Source organism: Myotis daubentonii, chromosome 4 (assembly GCF_963259705.1).
Source record: "Myotis daubentonii chromosome 4, mMyoDau2.1, whole genome shotgun sequence".
Lineage (NCBI taxonomy): Eukaryota > Metazoa > Chordata > Mammalia > Chiroptera > Vespertilionidae > Myotis > Myotis daubentonii.
In genome coordinates this window covers 37,022,234-37,031,602 of record NC_081843.1, presented here as the reverse complement: position 1 = coordinate 37,031,602, position 9,369 = coordinate 37,022,234, and the positions used below count along the sequence as shown (strand labels likewise).

The 9,369-nt window shown below is 42.7% G+C and overlaps 1 long non-coding RNA gene across 1 annotated transcript; it reads right to left on the bottom strand.

Moving 5' to 3' along the window:
• Positions 1 to 83: 83 nt before the first annotated feature.
• Positions 84 to 8,268, bottom strand: LOC132232313 (uncharacterized). The gene is made up of 2 exons (XR_009452400.1): positions 7,403 to 8,268; positions 84 to 686 (listed from the first exon to the last, which is right to left on the bottom strand). It is a non-coding gene; the product is annotated as an uncharacterized LOC132232313 (long non-coding RNA).
• Between the last annotated feature and the right edge of the window lie 1,101 nt (positions 8,269 to 9,369).

Below are 9,369 nucleotides of genomic sequence, written 5' to 3'. Positions count from 1 at the left end.
AGTCCTTCTCAGGAGCATTAAGAAGATTCTTGTTTCCTGCAAATAGAGTCACAGAGCTAAACAGTTTTGAGAATGACAACCAGTAAAGCTTGGTGTTAACATTTATTGAGCATTTATCATGTTTTAAACATGCTAAATGCTTTATGCAGATCATCTCAATCTTCACAACATTATGAGGTGGTTTCACTTATTAGCACTCATTTTACAGTTGGGAAAAACTGAGGTTCAGAATAGTTCATTCATTCGCCCAAAATCACACGGCCCTCTGTGTACAATAGCATTTGAACCCAGATCACGTTTCCTCCAAAAGCTAAGCTCTTAAGCACTAAACTATACTGTCTTATAAACATCAAACATTACAGAGTGGTGAAACTTGTTCTCATCTGTGTGAATAACAGTTTTGGTCAAATATATGATAAAATAATACAATTATAGAATCTTAGAATTATAATGGGTCTCATGGGAGCATCAAACCCAGTGGAAGAATCCCCATTCAATTTGTAAGCATGTGCGTGTAACAAGGCTTAATAACTGTTGAACTGGAGAAAGCATTTCCTGGCAACGGACTATCCAGTTTTTGCATGAAATCCTTTCAATGATGGGGAGTTCGTTGCCTTCTAAGGCAGCCTCTTCCATTTTAAACAGCTGATTTCCAGAAACTTGCCATACTGCATCTTTCCTTGCGCCTAGTTGCAGAAAGAAAAAAAAAAAGAGGTAAGAGTTTTAAGATTTGAACTTTTGACTGAAAAATATTTTGCTTCCACAGCAGTCACCACATTTATCACAGCCATCCCTTACAAATTTCCAAAAGGAAAGGGAAAAACATTAGGGTCACATATTTTGTTTGCTCAAGTTTGGGCAAGTTAGAGTAGGATTTCCTGATCCAAGATGCGATTTCCTGATCTTCTTTAACATGAAAATGTCAGAAAGCAGTGAAGGCAAAAAGGAACCGAACAGTATGATGTGCATTGCAATCACCTCAGTGAATAGGTGCTCTGAGCACGTTGGTTGAATTTTATAGAAATGTTTGCTGAGGTACCGTGACTGAGTCTATCAAAAATTTGTGTTGATTTTACAAAAGTAACAGCCATCTAAGTACATCCAGATCCAGGTCATTAGCTCAGGGTCCTTTCTCTGCAGAAGGAACCATTAGAAACAGATACCATGTGCTAGTTCTCAAAATTTGTGACTTGCACCTTTTACCCAGAAGGCTAAGATTGCCCATCAGCTCCTTACTTCTCTCTCAGTGGTGAGGAGCTGCTTCTTAACCTTGGTATTATCCACAGACTGAGGAGGAGGTTAGAGCCCCCTAGATTTACAGAGGAAGGCTCAGGGAACACCACTGGGATGGAGCTCCGGGGGAGGGAGTGGGAATGGGACGCGCTCTCCGTCAGACTTGTTCTATTTGTCCTGAAGGTCCTGTGTTCTGCTGGAAGTCCCTCTTCAGGCCCAGCCATGCAGCTTAGAGTTCCCAGCTGCAGGTGGTGGAGGGGACACAAGCTGCTCAGTCACTGACCCCAGCAGGATAGGGAGAAACCTCCCACATTTCCCTCCCTCTCCCCAGTCCAGCTCGGTGCTTTGACTTTACCTAATTGATGGTCCCATTAGGAAAGGCATTGGAGACAAAACATAACACACTAGCATTTTTCTGCCCTTGTACAGGATGACTTCACCATAAAATGCAGCTCTGGTTGTTTGGACCAAAGGAGAACAGAACTTTAAGAAATTTCAGAAAAAGGAAACTACAAAATTTAGGGTGTTCACAGAGTTGCACGTGCCAAGTCACAGGTAGTAGAACTAAGAGACAATCCTTAAAATCAGAATTAGATAAAGAGAAAAACTAACAAGGATTCTTGCCCCATGGGTAGTAAACTAATGACATGCCTACAGAGATATAGAAAAAATAGTAGACTAAAATATTAGGGAAATTAAAGAGTGAATTAGAGGAACTTGTGTGTTTTGGAATTGATGTCAATGACAATTTTCCTCTTCACAATACATCTATCCCTTGGTACCTCTGACATATGAAATGATGAGCACGATAAATCATGAGTTTGATGCAGTATGGCAACTGCTTTGTTTTAACCTTGGCTGGAAATACTACAAATATCACCTGTCATGAGGACAACCAGGAGAGAGAATATGACTGGATTAGCACAAACTCTTCACTAGGTCTAGCTATATAACCTTAACAAACCATTGGGGTAATAGTATAATCTTATTTCTAAGAGGAAAAGTTATATATATTGTACACCTGATAATGTGATTTTTTGTGCTAAGTACCTTACATAGTGTGTTAGTCTGCTCTGACTGCCATAACAAAATGCCACAGACTGGGTGGCTAAAACAATAAAATCTATTTGTTCACTATTCTGGAGGCTATAATTCAGAAATCAAGGTGTCTGTAGGGTTGGTTTCTACCGAGCCTCTCTCAGTTTGCAAACGGCTGCCTCCTCATGTGTCCTCACACGGCCTTTCCTCTGTGCATGTGCATGGGCCCTACCCTTATGACCTCGTTTAACCCTAATTACCGCCTTAAGGGCCTGCCTCCAAACACAGCCACACAGGGTGTTAGGACTTCAATGTATGAATTTGGGGTTGACACAATTCATTCTATAACACATAGCTTACCACATATTTACAATAACTGATTAGGAGTGCACCCCAATTTTACAGTTGAGCAGTCTGAGCTTCAGAAAGTTAATAAATTGCCCATAGTCAGACAGGTACTGAGAATTGGAGTCAAGATTGAAACCCTAATGTGCCCAACTCTGAAGCTTAAGCTCTTTATCTGCAGCATGTGGAGTATCTTTTTTCTTATGTAGCTCTATGAGTATTTATACTCTATATAGTTCTTTAAATTTCCAAAGTGTTGTCATATGATCTTCAAAAGTGCTGCAGAGAAAATGAGCAGGATAGTCCATTTTACACACGAAGAAATGGAAGCACAATATTATGACTTGACTGTAACTCTGAAATGGAGCCTGGAACCTCAGGCCTCCTAAATCCTAATCTAGAGAGTGCTTTCCACTTCAATGAGAGAAAAACAAGTCCATACCTGATGTTTTCACAGCTTTCTAATTCTCCCATTCTGATAGCAAATTACTTGAGCTTCCCTCCCCATACCATCTTTTCGGAGGAGGGGTGACTTTGCATGTTCCCAGCCTCTCAGACTGGCTTTCAGTTGGCATAGGTGTTCACCAAAAAAGGGAGCCATCTCTCTCCTTTAAGAGAGCAAGAGGTTGAGAGACTGCCTTCCATTCTGAGACCCCAGCCAGTCCTAGCCAGGAATGAGAAGCCTGGAGCATGCCCTTAATAATTTATGACAGCTTCCCAGGATTTTCTGAGGCCCCTGAGCAAACCAGGGCAGCAGCAGTTGTGGAAAATGTATCGTTGGTGCATGTTCCTGTCCTCTAGGGTCATGGAACAGTTTTTCTTTCCTAATCTTGTCTCTCATCTTCAACATTAATTCTCTTCTTTGGAAAGAGAAGTTTCTAGTTGGGGGTCCTTACGGCTTTGAAGGATTATTTGCCTGGTTTTTGCAGTCCCAAAACCTGAGCAGCAAGGATAAGAATTCACTTATAAAATAGATCCAGAAAAGTTCAGTAATTTATCCAAGATTACCAAGTCTGTTAGCAGAGCTGGTAAAAAACTAATCTCAACACAGGAAAAGGTAGGCAACCCTAAGTAGGAAGAGTAAAGAAACTCACCCTAACCGTTTGGCTCAATGGATAGAGTGTCAGCCTGCGGACTCAAGGGTCCCAGGTTCGATTCCAGTCAAGGGCATGTGCCTTCGTTGCGGGCACATACCCAGTAGGGAGTGTGCAGGAGGCAGCTGATCGATGTTTCTAACTCTCTATTCCTCTTCCTCCCTCTCTGTAAAAAAAAAAAAAAAAAAAATCAATAAAATATATTTAAAAAAAAGAGAAACTCAGCCTGCCCCAGTGTCTGCATTAGGCTTTGTGATGAGGAGGAATGTGTTTTGCACTGTGAACTAAGTGTTGGTTTCTAGCTCTGGCTCTCCTACCATTAACAGAACTTGAGCAGGTCCCTACTTTCTCTTGGGCCTTGTTTTTCTCATGTGAAAGGTGATGTGGTTGGATTCAATAGCCTCTAACACTATTTCTGTGACCTTTCAAAGCCAGATAGAAATGGGAAAAAGAGACCCTGATCTACATTCATTCATTTATCATTGTATTAAAAAAATATCTGTTGAGGACCTTCTATGGTTAAAAATATATTCCAGAAGTAGAGGAAAATGGATTTTGGCTTATTCTTCAGGAAAGGGGCCACCTAGCAAGACATAAAACTTTTAGACAACATCACACCACTGCAGTTCAACACCACAGAAAAAACTATGGCCCCACTCCTATTCCCATCAGCAAAGGCTGAGTGGGCTCATTAGGCTGATATCAGTGGAGACCACGTGGTAACCTGAACTTCCACCCTCACCCAGTGGCAACAAGACTCCCCTCTTCTTCTCTACATACATGAGCATGTTTATAAAGAGAAAGATTCCATGGAAAGGAGAGCATTTAAACTAGAAGATGCTTTGGTGGGGTCAGATTCCAGAGACAGAGGGAGAATGTAGGCTGTGAATTTGGATGATACTAGGAACACCAGTTCCTTAGATAAAGAAGGAAGGGAAAACAAGAAGCGAAACTCCTGAGGTGGAGGAGATATAAATTGAACACAGTCTTCCTTCTCCTGCTGTCTTTGAAGAAGGAAGAATGAGAGGCAGCGATGGACATGGATTCCTTCTCTTTATAAAGTCATATTTTCCCTACATTTAAAAACAAAGCCGAAACCGGTTTGGCTCAGTGGATAGAGCGTCGGCCTGCGGACTGAAGGGTCCCAGGTTCGATTCCGGTCGGGGGCATGTACCTTGGTTGCGGGCACATCCCCAGTGGGGAGTGTGCAGGAGGCAGCTGATCGATGTTTCTCTCTCATCGATGTTTCTAACTCTCTATCTCCTTTCCTCTCTGTGAAAACTCAATAAAATATATTTAAAAAAAAAATACTTTCCTCTCTCAAAATCACATTTCATTTCCCTTATTTCCAGGCAAACTTCTAAGTTTTTGTAGTAGTCTTCCCATTCCAGGCCTCTGTTTAAAGTGCTCTTGCTAGTTAGTTACCAGTGACCTGAATAGCCTTTGACTCCTAGCAGTCAAAGCCTTTTCCCATCAGTTCCCAATCTACTCCATTTGAGAACTCTGTCATTCCCACAGCACACCACAAGCCTCTGCCTTTGACTATGTTGTTCTCTTTGGCTGCAATGCCCTTCCACCACTCCCTTTCTAGGTCCAGAACCTCCCCCCCCCCCCCGCCCCCAGGCCCAGTTTTTAAAAATATATTTTTATTGATTTCAGAGAGGAAGGGAGGAGAGATAGAAACACCAATGATGAGAGAGAATCATTGATCAGCTGCCTCCTGAATGCCCACTACTAGGGATCAAGCCCACAGCCCAGGCATGTGCCATAGACCAGAATCAAACACGAGACCCGCCCTAACTGGTTTGGCTCAGTGGATAGAGCGTCGGCCTGCGGACTGAAGGGTCCCAGGTTCGATTCCTGTCAAGGGCATGTACCTTGGTTGCGGGTACATCCCCAGTAGGAGGTGTGCAGGAGGCAGCTGATTGATGTTTCTCTCTCATTGATGTTTCTAACTCTCTATTCCTCTCCCTTCCTCTCTGTAAAAAATCAATAAAATATATATATAAAACACACACACACAAAAACATGAGACCCTTTAGTCCACAGGCCAATGCTCTATTCACTGAGCCAAACCAACTAGGGCTAGGGTTAGGGTTATTTATTTTTCATTTTTATTTTTTAAATATATTTTTATTTCAGAGAGGAAGGGAGAGGCAGAGATAGAAACATCAATGATAAGAATCACTGATTGGCTGCCTCTTGCAGGCCCCCACTGGGTATCAAGCCGCAACCCGGGCATGTGCCCCAACCGGAATCAAACCTGGGGCCCTCAGTCCACAGGCCAACACTCTATTCACGGAGACAAAACAGGTAGGGCGAGGCCCAGTTTTAAAATGTGACTTCTACGGTCTTTTTCATCATTCAAGTCCTCTTTTCTGAGAGCCTCGGGAAACTTTTTTCTCACCTGTATTTTAGCATTTTATTCTTTCTGCTTACATTTTAGTTGGTTGTCATCTCCAAGTCTGTCTTCCTCAAAGGGTTTCCCTCTAGTAAGGGGCAAAGACCATGGTTTGGTTCCCTTTAATTGCCCCTGCAGCAGCTAATACAGCTTGCCATTAGCAGCTTCCAGGCATCTCAAATTGATGCCGGGAGTATTTGGGACTTTGGAGGTTCTCTGCTCTTCACCAACTGTCCCACCTCATCTCTAGCCCACCCACTCTGTGTTTAAGAAAATAAAGAAGTCAAGAGCCAGGAAGGAACTTTAAGAATGACAACAGGTGGCAGGTGAGAGATGCCAGTGAAAGGTCAGAGGTGCTGTGGCCTCCAAGCATGTGGAAATTATGCCCTTTCAAGTTAATCAGTGCTTGTAGTTGACTTACAAAGAGTTGTTGTCTCTACTCTCTGTCCTCTGTTAGACAGAAGCCAGGTACTCCAAGGGCTATGTGTGGATGAATGCTGTGAGAATAAAATATAGATTGTGCCAACTGACAGATGCAGCTGAAAAAAACTATTGGCTCAGTTATCCTAAAAAAAAAAGAGGATAAGCCAAAATCCATTTTTCTCTACTTTTGGAATATATTTTTAACCATTGATTTTCCTTCTTAATAATATTATCTTGAGCCTAATATTAAAATGATACTATTGTAACATAGAGGAAAAAACACAGGAAGCATTTAAGACCAGGAGTTCTAATCCTGGCTGGTGAGTCAGTTTCCTCACCTGTAAAATGAAGAAATTCAACATTCCATAAAGTTTCCTAGTTCCCTGGGCCCACACCGCCAAGGAAGGCCACACGGGGCTAGAAACCAGTCTCCGAACTCTGGGATCTGGCCTTGGGCTGTAGACCCACCTCTGCATCATCCCTGTGGCACCAACCATAATGGTAAGAACTGGAAGTTTGCACACGTAGTAGACTCACCCCCAGAATGGCGTGTCTGGTGTTAACAATAATCATTACAACTGATTTTTAAAAAATTCAGAAAGCTCAAACTTAAAGGAAATGGTGAAATGTATATATTTTCCTACTGCATCCAAATCACTTTTTTCACTAGGCTTCAAACACTCTTTAATCACCACCATTAACGGTAATGGGTTTGGGGGTGAGCAGATGATATACAAACCCTAGAGGCTTAAACTTGTCCGTCATTTAAAAAAAAAAAAAAAAAGCCCACGGAGCTCGGTAGCCTCAAGGGTCTTCCCCCGTTTTATACCTTGGGGGGTCCCAAGAAATCTAGGAAAAAACTTCTCACCAGAAGGACAGCACATGGAATGCTTCCGTGGGGAGCACAAACGTTAAACCAGGGTCCTTTCTGCACTCCACCCCTTGGGGTGAACACCCAGGACGAGGCTGCCTCTTCCCGGCCCCAGAAACGGCTCCTCCTAGACCGGAAACGACAATTTCTGCTTAGCTCCAGGGCTGGGGAGATGGCGGCGCTTCCCACAGCTGCGGCTGGGATGCGGGATAGGGCCGTGGACCTCCTCCACAGGGCGCTCGTGGGGTGGGGGGTCGGATCGCGCGACATGGCCGTACATAGCCACTTCTGTCCTCCCCGTCGGACCCACGTCTCCCCGTGAACCCCGGAGCACTCTGGGGTCGCTGGGATACAAAAGGGAGGTGACTGGGAATATTGGTCCCAAGCACTCGGCTCCCCCAAACCCAGGCTGTGCGTTTGTTTGTGTGGTCACAGAAGCCGGAAGCGCGCCAACATCCGCCTTCCGGGACTGGGCTGCGCTGCGAGGGTCTCTCTAGGAGTGCGGGAGGACTTTGCATCTGTGTTCCCCAATCGCTCGGGTTGGCTTTGGGGAGGGAATCTCTCTCCTCAGCTCGGCTTTAACCCTCAGGAAAAGGGGGGTTAAGTTTCCCTGGGTACCATCCTGTTCACATAGGTATACGTTTCTCCTACTTTTCCTTATTGATGTCAGTAATTGTAATAATTCTAGTTATTACCAAACAATACTACTACTTAGTGATTGTGTGTCTATAGCAGAGGAACTGCACAGAGGAAAATCAAAGTCAAGTCAGTAATGGTTTCCATGACATATCGCTTTATACCCACTAGGATGCCTATAATAAAAAAGTCAGGTAATAGGTGTTGGCAAGGATGTGAAGCTGGAACCCTCAATACACTGTAGTGGTAAACATGCAGACGAGTGCAGCCACTCTGGAAAACAGCCTGGCATTTAAATTGTTAAACACAGAGCTACCATATGTCCCAATAATTCCATTCTTAGATATATATCCAAGAGAAATGAAAACTTATACATGAATGTTTATAGCTGTATAATCCATAATAGTAAAAAGTAGAAACAACCCAAATATCCATCAAATTAATGAACAAAATGTAATATGTCCACAGAATGAAATATTATTGGGTCACACAAAGGAATGAAGTACTGATACATGCAACAACATGAATGAATCTTGAAAATATGCTAAGTGAAAGAAACTAGTCACAAAAAAACCAGTTATTGTGTGATGCCATTCACATGAAATGTCCAGAACAGGCAAGTCAATAGGCAGTAAATTAGTGGTTGCCCAGGGTTGGCGGAGGAGTAGGAAGAGACTGCTATTAGGTATGGCTATTTTTGAGAATGTTCTACAACTGATTGTGATGATGACTGCACCATCAGCAAACATACTAAATATCATTGACTTGCATACTTTGTGTGAATGGTGGGGTATTTGAATTATACCTCAAAAAATGGCTTTATTTTTAAAATATATTTTTATTTATTTCAGAGAGGAAGGGAGAGGGGAGAGATAGAAACAAGAATGATGAGAGAGAATCATTGATTGGCTGCCTCCTGCACGCCGCGACTGGGGATCGAGCCCGCAACCTGGGCATGTGCCCTTTAACTGAATGGAACCAGGGACCCTTCAGTCTGCAGGCCAATACTGTATCCACTGAGCCAAACCAGCTAGGGCTCAAAAATGGTTCTAATAAAAATAATTATTAAAATGAATGAATGGTTTCACAAAACCAAAGTGATTGCTTTTCTGGGGACCCTGATTATGCATTGCCATTTTCAAACAACAGACATTCTTTCCAATACTAGAAGTTATAAGATTCTGAGCTTGGCTAATGTTTCCAGGGAGTTTTCATAATAACAATAATGGAATTATTATAGTAAGTCAAATGTGAGGCATTTTTGCTGTCAAAATGTTATCAGAATGACTTTTACTATTACTTCATAAATAGTTCAAGAAACTTCATCT